This window comes from Triticum aestivum, chromosome 5B, assembly GCF_018294505.1.
Source record: "Triticum aestivum cultivar Chinese Spring chromosome 5B, IWGSC CS RefSeq v2.1, whole genome shotgun sequence".
Taxonomy (NCBI): domain Eukaryota; kingdom Viridiplantae; phylum Streptophyta; class Magnoliopsida; order Poales; family Poaceae; genus Triticum; species Triticum aestivum.
This window is the reverse complement of record NC_057807.1, coordinates 641,299,758-641,315,094: the sequence shown is the minus strand read 5'-3', so window position 1 is coordinate 641,315,094 and position 15,337 is coordinate 641,299,758. Positions and strand designations below refer to the sequence as shown.

General features: G+C 46.9%; 1 non-coding gene and 1 pseudogene across 1 annotated transcript; one reads left to right on the top strand and one right to left on the bottom strand.

The window, feature by feature from the left end:
- The first annotated feature begins 2,753 nt into the window (after positions 1-2,753).
- Positions 2,754-2,828, top strand: LOC123118211 (small nucleolar RNA snoR60). Its single transcript, XR_006457771.1, has one exon. It is a non-coding gene; the product is annotated as a small nucleolar RNA snoR60 (small nucleolar RNA).
- An 8,283-nt stretch (positions 2,829-11,111) lies between these two features.
- Positions 11,112-13,014, bottom strand: LOC123117332 (AAA-ATPase At3g50940-like; annotated as a pseudogene).
- Between the last annotated feature and the right edge of the window lie 2,323 nt (positions 13,015-15,337).

Genomic DNA, 15,337 nt, shown 5'->3' with positions numbered 1-15,337 from the left:
GGTTTTCCAATTTTTTGATTTTTTTGAATTTTTTATGCCCGTTTCAAAATGGGGTCAAAACGACGGGCATGACCGTTCCTAAATAGTGGTTGAATCTTGGATATTTTTTTGTGTTTGTATGATTAAATAGATACATATTTACCTAGAAATGATTTTTGGAAAAAATAAAGAGCAAACTATGAGGCAGCTGCAGTACAAATTTTAACCGCTTGACACCACACCATTTGGTCAATTGTGCATTATATATGGCCTAGTATTTTAGAAAATTGATTTGGTACAATTTTGCACCAAATATATGGTACGTCCTTCACAAAAAATCTTATTTTGGGCACTCAAAAAATTGGAAAATTGCTTTTTCATGCAAAAGAAATAAAAACTCCCTTTGTCAATGTTGTTTGCCAATCTAAGATGTAAACCTGTGCAAAATATGACATCATCTGAACAAATATTTGATAGGTCTTTAAAAAAAACTCATTTTTGCATTGAAAAATCAAATGAAAAATTTGTATGTAATCAATCATAACCAATTTATATGGTCAAAAAATCTTCAAGTTGTTTGGTGCGCTCTGATTGGTCCATAGGTATATCACGCGGATCATGCATCAACCACCGTCGGATGCTTCTGGATCCAACGGCAGACCTCACCCCCTCACCCTCTCACCCAAACCTTAACTTCCCCGATCCACTCTCCCCCTCTCGTCCCACAACCGCCACCCCCCTCTCGCTCCTCCTCTGTCTCAATCTCTCGATCCCCAACCACCCAGCCACCGCCGCCGCCGTCCTCCGTCCCCTCCCCCAACCCCGGCCACCGGCGACCCCTCCCCTCCCCCTTCTCTCCCACGGCCGCGGTCGGATCCGCGCTCCCTCCCTCCCACGACCTAGACCTAGCCGCATGGCACGGCCATAGCCATGGCGGCGGCCAGATCCACCCCTCCCCTGCTCCGTTCCCTCGACGCCCGACGGTCAGATTCGTCCCCTCCTCTCTCTCTCCCAGATCCATACGCCGCCGCCGCCATCCTATCCCCTTCCCTCACCTCACAATCTCCCTCTCCCCGACCCATACCTCCCTCTCTCTGCCATCCCAACCCCTACCGCGCCGCCGGCCTCCCCCCATCCCCGCCGCCGACGACCTCCTCATCTCCCCCAACCTCAGCCCCGCCGCCGCGTCCCTCCTCCTCCTCTCCCACCATGCACAGATCGGCGAGGCACCATATCTAGTGGCTGGCGTCTCCGCCTCCACCGGCTAGGTGCTCGTCAAGCGGCTCCAGGCGTCTCTGCCTCCGCCGGCGCCGCTGGGCGCCCCCCGCTGTGGCGTCGTCGGTCCGACTAGTGGTGGCGTCGGTGGAGCTCGGGGCCAAGGTGGGGCGGCAGCTGGTGGAGGCGGTGGTCCTGCGCTGCACCGTGATGGCCTGTAGTGATGTCATCTACCACAGCACTCTGCCCTGCCACGACGGCCAGCCCGGCCTCCTCTAGTTAGGCTCCAACACCTTCGAGGTACCATCTTCGCACTGTCCATCATGGGTTTGGCTCGCGACCAAATCTTCATCTGTTTGCCGGTGGATTCCCTTAGTAGCATGCATGTGGAGTTCGATTTAGATGCTGCTGGACTAATAGAGACATTTGGGTGCACTTTGGCATGAGTAGGTCAAGTGATTTGGCACTATTGCTTGATTTCATGCAGCTGTGCACCATTGATTTGGCACTATTGCATCACTGCAGCAGCTTGAGTATTGCAATCCTTACTAGCAAGCATTTGAGGAAATTTACTTGACACTATTGCTCGATTTGGCAGCCCTGTGGTATGCTGTTACTTTTGTTGTTGGAGAATTATCTGTTGTGGTTGCCATGGCATAGTTAGCTTTACTTTTGATGCCTCACAGTTCTCTCCAGTTGGTGTTTTGTTGGATTTGATGAGAAGTTGACAATCCTGGCGGGTGTAGGACCTGCACGCCATTGGATTTTGGCTCTTGGATGATTCACTTAGGAATACCTAGAACTGCAGCAAAATGCTTGCATGCTTTTCTATTTTATTACCCAGATCCTGGCGGGTGTTTGTTCACAGGATCTTGTTAGATGATTGTTTTCATGTGATGTCAGATTTCCTACTCTGTTGTGCTCATTGTGCATATATCAATGAAAGCATGCCATTTTTTGCTCTGGTATTGCAGAACGAGGACGACACCAAGGTTGAGTACAGGGTGTGGAACACCTTCAGATCAAAGCTGGCTGCCGCTGTTCTTGGTGGCGTCAACAACATTTGGATTGTAAGTTCGTTGTGCTTTAGCATGTATTCTTTGTGTCAAAACCTTCGTGCTCCAGGTTGTTTTGTAGATTAAACTTATATCATTATTTATGTCCTGACCCTGCACTTGTTAATTCAGGCTCCTGGTGCTCGTGTGCTCTATCTTGGTGTTGCCTCAGGAACAACAGTGTCTCATGTGTCTGACATTGTTGGACCGGTGAGATCTCATGGCTACTTACTATAGGTCAATGGTTTCCATTAAAGGAAGTTGCTATCTTACATCAATCTTGTGACTTGTAGACTGGGTTGGCACCCTGCAAAGTACCGCATGTTGGTCGGCATGGTTGACATTATCTTCTCAGATGTTGCACAGCCTGACCAGGTATACCTGTCATCATATGAATGCCCACAATAACTATTTGCGCATTAACATTGCCTATGGTAGAGCCGTCTGTTATGGTATGTCATTGACTGCTATGTTTTGATCACCTTCTGTGGCTACATTGGAGCTTAGCAAATGATGAGCTTACTCGGATTCCCCTTCAGGACATCACAATGGATGATGCAAAATCGAGTATCTGATGCATTTTAAGCCCAATGCTAGTCCATTTCTCAGTTATTTTGCTGCATTTTTATTTTCAATTTGCTATGCTTCCGTTTTATTTTGCCCAATCGCTTGCATGCTTTTCTATTCCTGGGCCAGGTAAATTTTGGTTACTTAATTAATTTAGTTCCTGTGCAGCGCATAGTCCTAGTGTTATTGTGGCATATAATGGGTCCTTTTATTAACTGAAACCAATGCAGCTCTGTAATCTGAAAGTTAATTCCGTTCAGTTTGGGTGAATCATATTATTTGTAACATGAAACTTGGCACCACATTTAATACACTGCAAAAGGGCTTTTCTTTCATTGATCAGGCTGAGTAGTGAAAAATCAAAATAGAGGTGCGACCATATGTTGTACAGGGGCACATGTCCGACTTGCTTCTTGGACAAGTCCTAATTGAATCATTCCTATGGTCCCTTCATTGAGCTAGCTATCGTTTTTCAGGTGTTTTGTTGCAATTTTTCGATGTTTTCTGTTCTTTTTCTATGAATCATTGTTCCATCCTTTGCAATCATATTATTATGATTAAAGACTACCTGCTGATTTAGAAATCGAGGAACATATTATCTGAGAAGATAATGGAAGTGTGAGAAATTAGAATCGTCTTTGTATGCTATACCATATATATGCTATTTATCTGTATGCTATTTATCCATGTGATGCAATATTATCTGTATGCTATTTATCCATGTGATGCAACATTTTAGTAAACTTGTTAAACTATTTGTCAAAATTTAAAATTACGCTCCCTGGTGTTATTTAGATGCGCGCAATCTTTTGAAACATCCGTGGGTTCGGCCACGTGGGTCGCTGATCCCAGCTAAAGGATTATATGCGGAAGGAGGGTATAGATATTGTAGGCTTGCAAGAGACCATTAAGTTAGACTTTTGACATCATGAGCTGCTCACCATCGACCCCCTGGAGAGGTTCACTCGGAACCACCTAGCTGCATCTGGGCACTCAGGGGGCATGGTGCTTGGTTTTGACCAAGCAGTTTATGAGGTGCTTGCATGGGATACAGGCAACTTATTTCTAGCAGGGCACATTCGCCACCGCCAGTCTCAGAGGGAGCTGGTGGTGATTCAGGTCTATGGACCGGCAGATCACTCGAGATCGGCCAATTTTTTGGGGCTAATTGCAAACCAAGGTGCTCTCGGTGAGCTCTTCACTTATTCCTCTAGTGGTTGGGGGTGGGGGATTTTAATCTGATCCGCTCGAGAGCGGATAAAAACAACTGCAATATTAACTGGCCAAGGGTGACCATGTTCAATAATGCCATTGCCACCATGGCTCTTCAGGAGGTGGCTCGCTACACGTGGACGAACAGACAGTTGGCCCCGGTGCGATCCGTGCTAGATAGGTATTCATCTCTCCTGACTTTGATTTGGTGTACACTCTATGCTCGCTTGTCACAGAGACCAGGATAGGGTTGGACCACACCCCGCTTATCCTTACCTCAGGGGAGGACATGATTCGTCGAAGCCCTCGGTTTTTCTTTTAGATGGCTTGGTTTGAAAATCCAGACTTCGACTCCATCTTCAGGGTGAAGTGGAACCATTGCGTTAGCCAGGTGGGTACCCAATGGGGTCCAATGGATGGATTGCAGTAGGGGGCCGCCTTCGGGCTAGTCTCAAGGGCTTGGGGGCCAACTTGGGCCGTCAGGAAAAGATGCTCAGGGAGAGTATACTTGCCGAGATCGTGAACCTTGACAAACAGGCTGATGATCGGCCTTTATCTGAACAAGAATGGGCCCATCGTTACGCGCTGGAGGATCAAGTTCAGTCCTTTCTTCGCGTGGATGAGGAGTACTAGTGGCATTGGGGTGGCCTTAAATGGGTGCTCAAAGGCGACGCGAACACGGAATACTTCCATGCCTACGCTAATGGGAGACGGCGTAGATGTGCGATTCTTCGGTTGCCGTCTGAACAGGAGTTACTGCTAGCTCAGGCGGACATAGTGCATCACGTTTACGACTTCTATATCCAGCTTATGGGGACGAGTGAGGATCAGCGAGCAGGGGTGTGCGCTGACCTATGGGACACTTCCTAGCTCGTTACCGATCGGGAAAACGAGGGGCTGGGGCTCGCCTTTTTGCCCGAGGAGATTGATGCTGCTCCAAGGAGCATGAAAACCGATACAGCGCCAGGCCCGGACGGGTGGCCCATGGCCATGTTCAAACACTTCCGGCCACTCCTGCAGGGGCCTATGTTCGAGGTGTGCAATGGTTTCATGCGAGGGACGGTAGATATCGCCTGACTCAACTTTGGGGTCCTTCCGCTCATCCCTAAGGTGGCAGGCGCTGATAACATCCGTCAATTTAGGCCTATCGCGTTAATTAACGTCCCGTTTAAGATTTGCTCCAAAGCAACCACCTCCCGTCTTGTCCCGATAGCGCACCGCATCATTAGCCACACCCAGACTACTTTCATCCACGGTCGAAACATCCTTGAGGGTTCTCTTGCACTGCAAGAGATCCTCCACGAACTCAAACGCACTAGGAAACTGGCCATTCTTCTTAAATTAGACTTCGAAAAAAGTGTATGATCGCGCGAACTGGAACTTTTTGCGTCAGGTCCTGCTATGTCGGGGTTTCTTGGCCATGTGGGTCCACTGAGTGATGCATCTGGTCTTGGGTGGCCAAACTGCTATTTCGGTCAACGGGGAAGTAGGGAACTTCTTTCGTAATAAGTGGGGACTGCGTCAGGGTGACCCGATGTCTCCGCTTTTGTTCAACTTTGTGGTTGATGCTCTCGCGGCTATGTTACGGAGAGCGACCACGGCTGGCCACATCAAGGGAGTGGTAGGCCATCTTATCCCAGGGGGGATTTCGCACTTGCACTACACAGACGACACCCTTCTACTATTCCAATTGGATACTCATAGTATAGCAACGGTGAAAGCACTACTGCTGAGCTTTGAACTAATGTCCAGTCTCAAAATCAATTTTCGCGAGTGTGAAATGCTATCTATGGGGATAGATAGCGAGGAGGGACGACGCATAGCGGACCTCCTCAACTGTAAAGTGGGAAAGTTCCCCTTTACGTACCTAGGCCTGCCCCTCGCGCCTCGCATGGTGACAATCGACGATTGGGCACCTCTAAGTGGGAAAGTGGGAAAGAAAGTGAGCCCTTGGCATGGCAAGTTCATGTCCTCTGCGGCAAGACTTGCCCTAACCAACTCTAGCCTTTCCTCGCTCCCCATGTTCGCCATGGGCCTTTTCCTGTTGGCAGAGGGTGTCCATGCTAAAATGGACACGCCGCAAGCCCGTTTCTTCTAGGAGGGAACGGGTCTCAAATGCAAATACCATATGGTCAAATGGGTTGTGGTTTGTCGGCCGAAGTCCTTGGGAGGACTAGGAATCACTAACACCAGACTATAAAACGTTGCGCTTATGTGCAAGTGGATCTGGAAGCTCTCGCAAGGGGCGACTGGCTTATGGGATGATATCCTAAGGGCTAAGTATTTCCCAAACGGTAATTTCTTTGAAGGGGAAGCGAGGGGCTCTCCTTTCTGGTAGGACCTACAGGCTATCAGACCTGCCTTTGACCAAGGGGCCAAATTCAATGTCGAAAACGGTCGTTCCACCCGCTTTTGGCTTGATTTTTGGGTGGGGACTCGGCCCTTGTGGGAAGAATTCCCTGATTTGTATGCACTTGCGGTGCATCCTAATCAAAGGGTGGCAGAAGCCTTGGCCTCCCCCCGGCCATTGCCTTCTGCCGTAACCTTAACGATCAGGAATCAGCCAGGCTGGGTGCCTTGCAGGAACTAGTGAACCTCGTTGCCTTGTCCAATGAGCCCGACAGGGTGTCGTGGTATCTTAACGCCTCTGGGAAGTTTTCTGTCAAATCCTTATATCAGAAATTATGCCAAGGGACGGCACAGAGGGAGTTGAAAGGACTATGGCAAGCTCGCGTTCCGCTGAAGATCAAAGTTTTTCTTTGGCAATTGTTCCGGGACCGTCTCCCCACGTCCATCAATATAGCAAAACGGAATGGCCCGGCAACGGGTCCATGCGCTTTATGTGGGAACCCCGAGAATGCAAACCACGTTTTCTTCCTTTGTCCTCTCGCTAGGTTTGCTTGGAGCGCAGTGCGCGAGGCTGTTGGTGTCCCCTGGGACCCGTGCTCCTCTTCCAAACTTGTGGGACTCCTGGATTTGATTCAAGATCAAATGCTGCATCGTGAAAAGACAGACCAACGTTGCGATGCTGTATGTGGAGGTCAGACTCTGCAAATGAAAAGCATGTTAAAGTTATTTGACCAAATTTGATCAACTCGACAATGAAGATAGGTCCATAATACTCCCTCGGCCCCTCCGGCCCATAATATAGGGAGTAGTATACAGAAAATGCACAAGAGCACCTGGGTGCTTCACCTTCCTATATGAATATCAAATTCAAAAAATACTGATGAGGACATCAATACCATTGTTACACCCACAGCCCCTGCTGTTATACATACATGACCAATTACTAGAGCTCGCGCACGCCAATTAAATTAGCAGGTACTTTTGTTTCTTGGTAATGATTCTAATGTTCATGAGAATATGATGCTCCCTAAATTGGATACATTTGTTTTGCTTACAAATGAAGGGCCTAGCTTGGAGAAGGATGAACATTAGAGCAAGAACAAGCATGGAGATGATGGCATGCGCAAGGGGAATAAGAACGGAGTTACAAGTGATGATTTCAGGACGTTGAAGCCACCATAATAAGTGCATGAAGCCTTGGACGAAATATACAAGATGCTACTTCATAATTTTCGTCCACAGGCTATTCTGCGTCACCTTATTATTGGGCCAGACCCATGTAATTTTGAAATACTTCATTATAGGCTGTTTTTAGAGTCCGTATGTGTGGGGAAACAAGAGTTAGGGTTGGTTTTGGACCCCTCCCTCAATGGCCACGGAATTCCCCCCTCTCCCTCCATATATACAGCCCTTAGGGCGTTGTTTAAACTTTGGGTTTTGTTTAGATTAAAAGTTCGCCATAGCTGTAACTTCGCGTACTTCGTTTGTGTTCAACGACCAGACAAAGGCGTCACAGAATCCCACCTTCATTAATAAAGCTTTCCTCTTATATTCGCAATATCCAGATTGCAATCTTAGTTTCTTGTTTGTTCTTCGTTTGCTTGCAGGAAATAGACCTTCATGGTCAGGTTGATCATGCTCCGGCGTGATCAATAACCTCTCGGAGTTGGTTTAGCGATTGCTAAGGCGCGACGTCCTCGCATGTTCGTAGTCGGATCGTCAAAGCCGACTTCCACAAAAGGTGTCCTGTCTTTCGATAAGATGGTGGCTATCTTTTTGGTGGAAGTCCCTGAGGAGATGGTGCCGATTTTTGGTTGTATTATTAACCATACTCTAAGGGGTTGCCGCTGAGGAGACGAAGAAGAGGTGGGAGTAGTTGGAGGGGCGGCACAGGAATTTCGACGCTGCCGTCAGCCTGTTTGACAAAATATCAAGCTAAACATATGAACCAATTTTTGCAGAAAAAAAATCAAAATGAAAACCAGCACAAAATAAAAACCATGCACGTGGCAGCCTAGTCAGAACTTGTTTGGGGGGAAATTCGAATGGGGTAACATGTGGAAGGAATGTGTAAATTAGTAGTGAAAAATTGACGAAAACCGATCTATCATTAGCGTGAATTTTGGGGGTAAACTCCATCAAAATTGGTGGTATAGTAAGTGGGCCTGGTCCGTCTCATGCTCGTGGCGCCAGGTAGCAGCGCGTTCACTGCCAAGCTTTGTGTGAGAGGAGTCCTTGAGGGCACCCCCAACCCCCTCACCCAGCTAGCGAATGATCCATCTGGCAAGGGTATGCGCAAGAGCCCCCCTGAGGGAACATTAGCGTTGTACTACTCCCTCCTCAAAATGTAAGGCGCGGTTTGATTTTTCTGATCTTCGTTGTACAACTTTAACTATGATTTTTATGTATCATATGTCTATAAAATTAATACACAAACATATGAAATAAAATTGTTTTACAAGACAAATACGATGATGTCATTTATACATGTTCAATTCATATACTTTGATATATATTAATGGTTAAAGTTGTGTATCAAAGACCAAAAAAGTCAATCGCGTCTTATGTTTTGGGAAGGAGGGAGTATTAGCGTCCTTCCGAGATTCGAGCTTGAGGGACTTGTCGATATATTATGGCAGAAAGTTGTGATACCCTAAGTAGTAAGAAGAGAACTGATAAACCTGGATAAAATAACCGATGATACACTGGAAGCGGATTAGGAGCACTCGGGTGCTCCACCCTCCTATATTCAAAAATAATTTAATAATTCAAAAAAAGTCAAAATATTCTGGATATATTTTTGAATCAAATATGACTAGGTATTGTACTCATATACTCCCTCCGTCCCAAAGTTCTTGTCTTAGATTTATCTAAATACGGATGTATCAAGTCACGTTTTAGTATTAGATACATCCGTATCTAAACAAATCTAAGACAAAAATTTTGGAACGGAGGGAGTAAAAAGTTTGGCCAAGGAATATTCTCGTTGACTTCAGAAAAAAAAAACAATTATGACAACAATATAGTATGAATAGTACTTGTATATAGCTTTTTTTCGGAAATCTTTGACCCCGGATACAATAAAAGTGATTTCCTATTTAATCTTTTTATATGAGTGCAATATTTGGTCACGTTTGATTCCATAAAAAAGCTTCGGGATATTTTTTTACCTTTTTTTAAGGGTCGTGCTACACGTCGGCGGGCAAATCTTTTTAAAAGATCCACCGCATCGTGAGTCGTCCGATTATATGAGGCAAGCTGTGCTTTCTTCTTCTCTAAATTTCTGCAACAATGCTCTTGTTGCAAAACCTCTTCTTCTCCAACTTTCTGCATCAAGTGTCATGTTACAAAAATCTCTTATTCTCTAATTTTCTGCAACAAAACATCTGTTGCAAAATATTCTCTTCTCTAATTTCCTGTAACAAGACCCCTGTTGCAAAACTTCTTCTTCTCAAATTTTCTGTAAAAAGACCCTTGTTGCAAAACCTCCATTGCAATAAGACTGAACATCTCCACTCTCTTCTATGTATTCCTGCAACAAGACTGTTGTTGCAAAAACTTGTAAGAACACCGACGGCTGCAACGGAGAAAGCACCCCGTGGTCTCTGAAGCACCCGCATTTAACAGGTGCCCATTTGTAAGAATTGAAGCATGAAGCGCTCTACAAGGTGAGATGAGATCCAGAAAGAGGTCGGATTCAACGCATGCATAGGAGAGAGATATATATATGTAGTCATTTCGGTGGGGATGGGGATGAAAGAGACTAGCTGTGCGCTGGCCCATCAAGACGCGTGTCAAGCGTAGAAGGTGGCGGATGTGAGACAAAAGATCCACCGGTAGACCACTAGCTTTTCCCTTTTTTGAATTACTAAATTATTTTTGAATATAGGGGGAGCGTAGCACCAGAGAGCGCCTATGCATTTTCGATGATACAGTCTTCTTTTAGGCTGGTCATAGTGGGGAGTAACTTAGAGGATGTTTGTTTCCAGGGACTTATTGGTTTAGGGACTTAAAAAAGTCCTTATAAGTCCCACCTAAACCAAACAAAAGGGACTTATTGGGACTTATTGTGGTGATTTGGGACTTATTAAATAAGACTCTCAGGGAGGAGCTTATTGGGATTTATCCCGGACCGGACCTACCCGCGTCGCTCCAAGCTCGTTCCCCGCATGCCACCTGCCTCTCGGTCCAATCGCCGCCGCCGCCCGGCCTCTCGCCCCGTCCCCGCCCCGTCGCCGCCCCGCCTCGGTTCGTTCTGCCTCGGTTCGCCGCCCCGCCTCTCGCCCCGTCGCCGCCCCGCCTCGGTTCGTTCTGCCTCGGTTCGCCGCCCCATCGCCGCTCCGCCTCGGTTCTGTCTGCCTCAGTTCGTTGCAGCGGTGCCTCCAATCGTCGGACAGGCCCTCTCCTGAGCCTCGTTGCAGCGGTGCAACATGGACTTATAAGTTTCTGTAAACAAACAGGTAGGGACTCGGGACTTATAAGTCCCTGTAAACAAACAGGTAGGGACTTATGACTTATAAGTTGGGACTTAAAAAAGTCCTAGGACTTGTGAAACAAACAGGGCCTTAGACTAGTAACATGCATATGTTAGTAGTCTATGTTACTACCTTTATAATGCATAGTATCATAGATTAGTATCATAGAAGGTCTCATTTATTGCCATGCATGACACATAGTAGCATCACATTTATTATGATACAGTATCTACCTATGTTACTATAACCATCTCTCTTCTTTAATTGCCTGCCACATAAGCATGTTTACGATTCCCAAGCGCATGATACCACTTATGTTACCCCCACTATGGCTAGCCTTATTAAAAATACCGTGATACATCCGTTCTTTTAACACCAAAAGAGCTGGACGAAACTTTTTGTAACAACACTCTAAAACAAAACAAACTTTGGCATGACTAGTAGAAAACTTCTTTTTGCTAGCATGCATGGAGAGTGGATCATGCATGCTATAAACATGTACGCGCGAGCGGTAAAAAAACCACTCTCTCGTAGGCACACAATTTATATCATTGTTAGACCACTCGATCCTACTGCTAGCTAGTGTTCATCTTATGTCTCGTCGTTATCATTATCATCATCGTCGCCATTATCCTTAGCATCATAGCAATCCTCCTCCTCCTCCTTAGCATCATCACCAGAATCCTCCTCCTTGTAGGCACTAGCAGATTCTGCCAACAATTCTTTCTTTGAGTTTAGGAGATCGATAAGAGCATGGAGCACGACATCAGGCTCTTCGCTCCTCGTCAAGGTCTCGGCGACCTCCGCAGGCGTCACTTCCACCTCGGCTATCAGCTCCTCAATCTGTGGGTACGTGGCATGGTAGTCGATGGAGTGGTAGTTGTTGACGAGAATCCTGAAGGCCTCGGTGGTGCAGTAGCCCATGTGGACGTGCATGTCCATCCTCCCGGGTCGTAGAAGCGCGGGGTCGAGACGGTCCTTGTAATTGGTCGTGAAGACGATGATCCTCTCCTCCCCGCTGGTGGACCATAGGCCGTCGATGATGTTGAGAAGCCCGGACAAGGTTACCTGCTTGTTGTTCTCGTCCTTGGCGCTAGAAGCATTACTAGTATCATCTCGTTGTTTGAGGTCAATGGTGCAGTCGATGTCCTCGATGACGAGGACGGACTGGTTGGTCATCCCGATGAGAAGCTTCCTGAGGTCGGAGTTGCTGTGGACGCCGGTGAGCTCGAGGTCGTATATGTCGAACCTGAGGTGGTTGGCGATGGCGGCGATGAGGCTGGACTTGCCGGTGCCGGGCGGGCCGTGTAGGAGGTAGCCCCTCTTCCAGGCCTTACCGATCTTCTTGAAGTATGCCTTTCTTTTGATGAACTTGTCGAGGTCGTCGATGACGGAGTGCTTGAGCGTGCGGTCCATGGCGAGCGTGTCGAAGGTGGAGGGGTGGTTGAGGTCCATGGGAGACCAGTCGGAGCCGTCGTTCATGTAGATGGTGAGAGGCCTGTCCTTGTCCCTTATCTCCTTGGCGGTGGCGAGGATGTGGGGGACGTATGCTTTGATGGCCTTGTCCTTGTGCTTCTTGTGGAAGGTGAGCTCATAGTACTGCTTGCCGCCGCCGCGGCCGAGGGTGGTGGAGGAGTCGCCGGGGAGGTCGTGGGAGTGGAGGCTCCATCTGAACTCGGCGCCTTGGTAGACCTCGATCATCTCCTCGCCCTCCTCCATGCCGAAGACGAGCTTCTCGGGGTCGTCGTCGTCGTCCAAGCCGCCGCTGCTGAGGCGCAGGCGCTGCACGTCGCGGGTGGCGTTGTCGGTCTCCATGCGCCACGCGAGGTAGGTCTTTGACGGAGTAGAAGACGTTGTTGGTGTAATACCCGTCGGTCTTCTCGACGACGATGGTGTGGCGCCACGCCATGCGGGACTGCAGGCCGCTGAGGCAGTAGGAGAGCAGGCTGCGCGCCTCGGGCGGGATCAGGTCGTTGGCGAGGCTGCGCACCAGCATCATGGACGCGGCGACGGACGTGGCCATGGCCATGACCTCTTTCGCCTTCTCGTAGGACGACGACGAAGGCATGGCGACTTGGCGACTAGGGTCTGAATCGATCGGTTTCTACTAGAAAAGGGCCGGCGAACCCGCGTGAATCGATCGAGTCTCGATCTGATTCTGATGGCACTTCTGCTGTTTTGGGGACCTGGCTGCCACGGTGCCACTTCTTATACTAACCTGAGCCTGCCTGAGTACGTCGCAAAACTGGACTGGAATCCGACACAAACTTAACCTCTCCTAATAAACTGCTGCTCACGGAACAAAAGTTTGCTGATTTATTTACTTCCTTAATATTGACATCTCCGTTTGATAGCGAAGTTTTTTCAAAGTATTCTGATAATACTACAGTTTTTGAAAATACTACAGTTTAATTTACTGTGAGGTGTTTGGCTACCCAATAAACTGCAGTATTAATACTGTGGTATTTCCAAAACTAGAGTATTTTCTCTGTCAAATAAAAAGAACCCCATACCTCTTTTCTAAAAACAGAGCACGCAAAAGAAACAGGTGTCTTCAACTTCTTCCTCGCTCCAAGCCATCGCCGCGCTGCCGTCTCTGAAGATCTTCTACTTCGGCGGCCATGGACAAACCAAGAGACAGCAAATTAAAGAACAATAATAAATACACTGATCCTCATCCTCCTGCCTCTCTGCACAGGTCGCCGGTTACCTCCTGGCTACGTTCCTTGCCGTAGACTATGCGGTGGAGGCCATGCCACGGAGTGACCCTCGCATGACGACGAATGCCGATGCTTGGCACCGCGAGGCCATGGAACATTGTCATGGTGGAGAGGCTGTAGAGAAACACCTGGGCGCGGCGTGACGGCGATACACGAGGAGTCAGTGGCACAGAAGGCTTGGAGCTAGTTGTGGACATGACGAACACCATCTTGGCCACCCGTTTACAATTCATGGTCAGCTCCTGGTTCCCCTCGACGATAATATGGATGAAGGTCAGGCCGTTCAGTCCACGCGCACTTGCGCAGCTTCCGACCAGCAACGCCATTTGCAGAGAGTGACGTGTTACCTCCACACGCAGCTCCACCAAGACTCGACGGTGATAAGTCGGCTACTTCGTGTTGCTGAGCGTCCTCCAAGGGAAGCTACAAGCCATATCTATGGCCATGCAGTGCCGTTCAGTTTGTGCATGCGGATGATAAATGTGCATGGCCGATCAGTTGCATGCAACGCCGAGCTAGCTAAAACTCATTTTACATCGCTACATACGGCGCTAGCCAAACGGGTCGCTGTATTATCAAAACTCCAAAATAGTTTGATATGTCAAAATCATGGTATCTTGCACCAATGGGTTAAAATACTGCAGTTTTTCAATACTCTGTTTTTTGCAGTACTTTGCTATCAAACACAGCCTGAGTTTATATTTTTTTGCGGGTGATATTGTCATCTGAGTTGCTATTATACCCTTTTTCGTGGAGAGCATGTTTGCTAGTACGATGTTTTAGCAGTAAACTTATCCAAAATAAAGTTAGAATATACTACTCCCTCCGTCCGGAATTACTTGTCGCGGAAATGAATAAAAATGGATGTATCTAGAACTAAAATATGTCTAGATACATTCATTCCTTCGACAAGTATTTCCGAACGGAGGGAGTAGTATAAAAGTAGTACCGCGCCATATTCAACATAGAGGTAAATGGAGGGTGGATGCGGACGCTGGTCTATGGGTGTATATATACACCTTATATTAAAAAATAGTAATTAAATAAGAAATTAATAATTCTGAAAATATTTTTGAAATAAACTTGACCGTCCATTGTACTTGTAAAAATTCCAATAAAAAAACCTTTGACTTCTTTTAAAAAATCGGCCAAAATAGTGTGAATGGTGGTCTATAATAGAAAATATTTTTTTGCTTTTCTCCGTGAAGTAAACGCTGGGTTTTTATTCGCGAAAATTTATATACTAATGCAAGAGAGAGTCAAGTATATTCCAAAAAATTCCAAACTTATTTGACTTTTCTTGTAATTTTTTCCCATATAGGGTGCATCTACAACCAAGAACCGATGGGTATTTTCCGGGTGGATGCATGTTATATTGTCTTGTAACATTCAAGATCAAATATATATTGTTGAAATTTTTGAATGATGTGTAGTGCTTTCATGTGCTTGATGATATGGAGGACTTGCATGTGGTGGAAAATGAGAAATAAAATGTTAAACGATTCATGAAGCTTGATGATGTGAGGTGTGCATGTGGTGGGAAGGGAAAAGTGAAACGTTGCTTGGTTGCATGCGCTTTGATGTGGATGATTTGCATGTGCATTTAAATGGAAAAAGACACGTGTTAGGACATATGCCATGAGATGGATATATTGCATGTTACGATAGATAAGATAGTGAGGACAAACTTTTTAGGTATATAGAATTCTACACCCCGAGGGAAAGGAACAAACCGCCTCTACTCAAATTACACTATTTGCCTTTG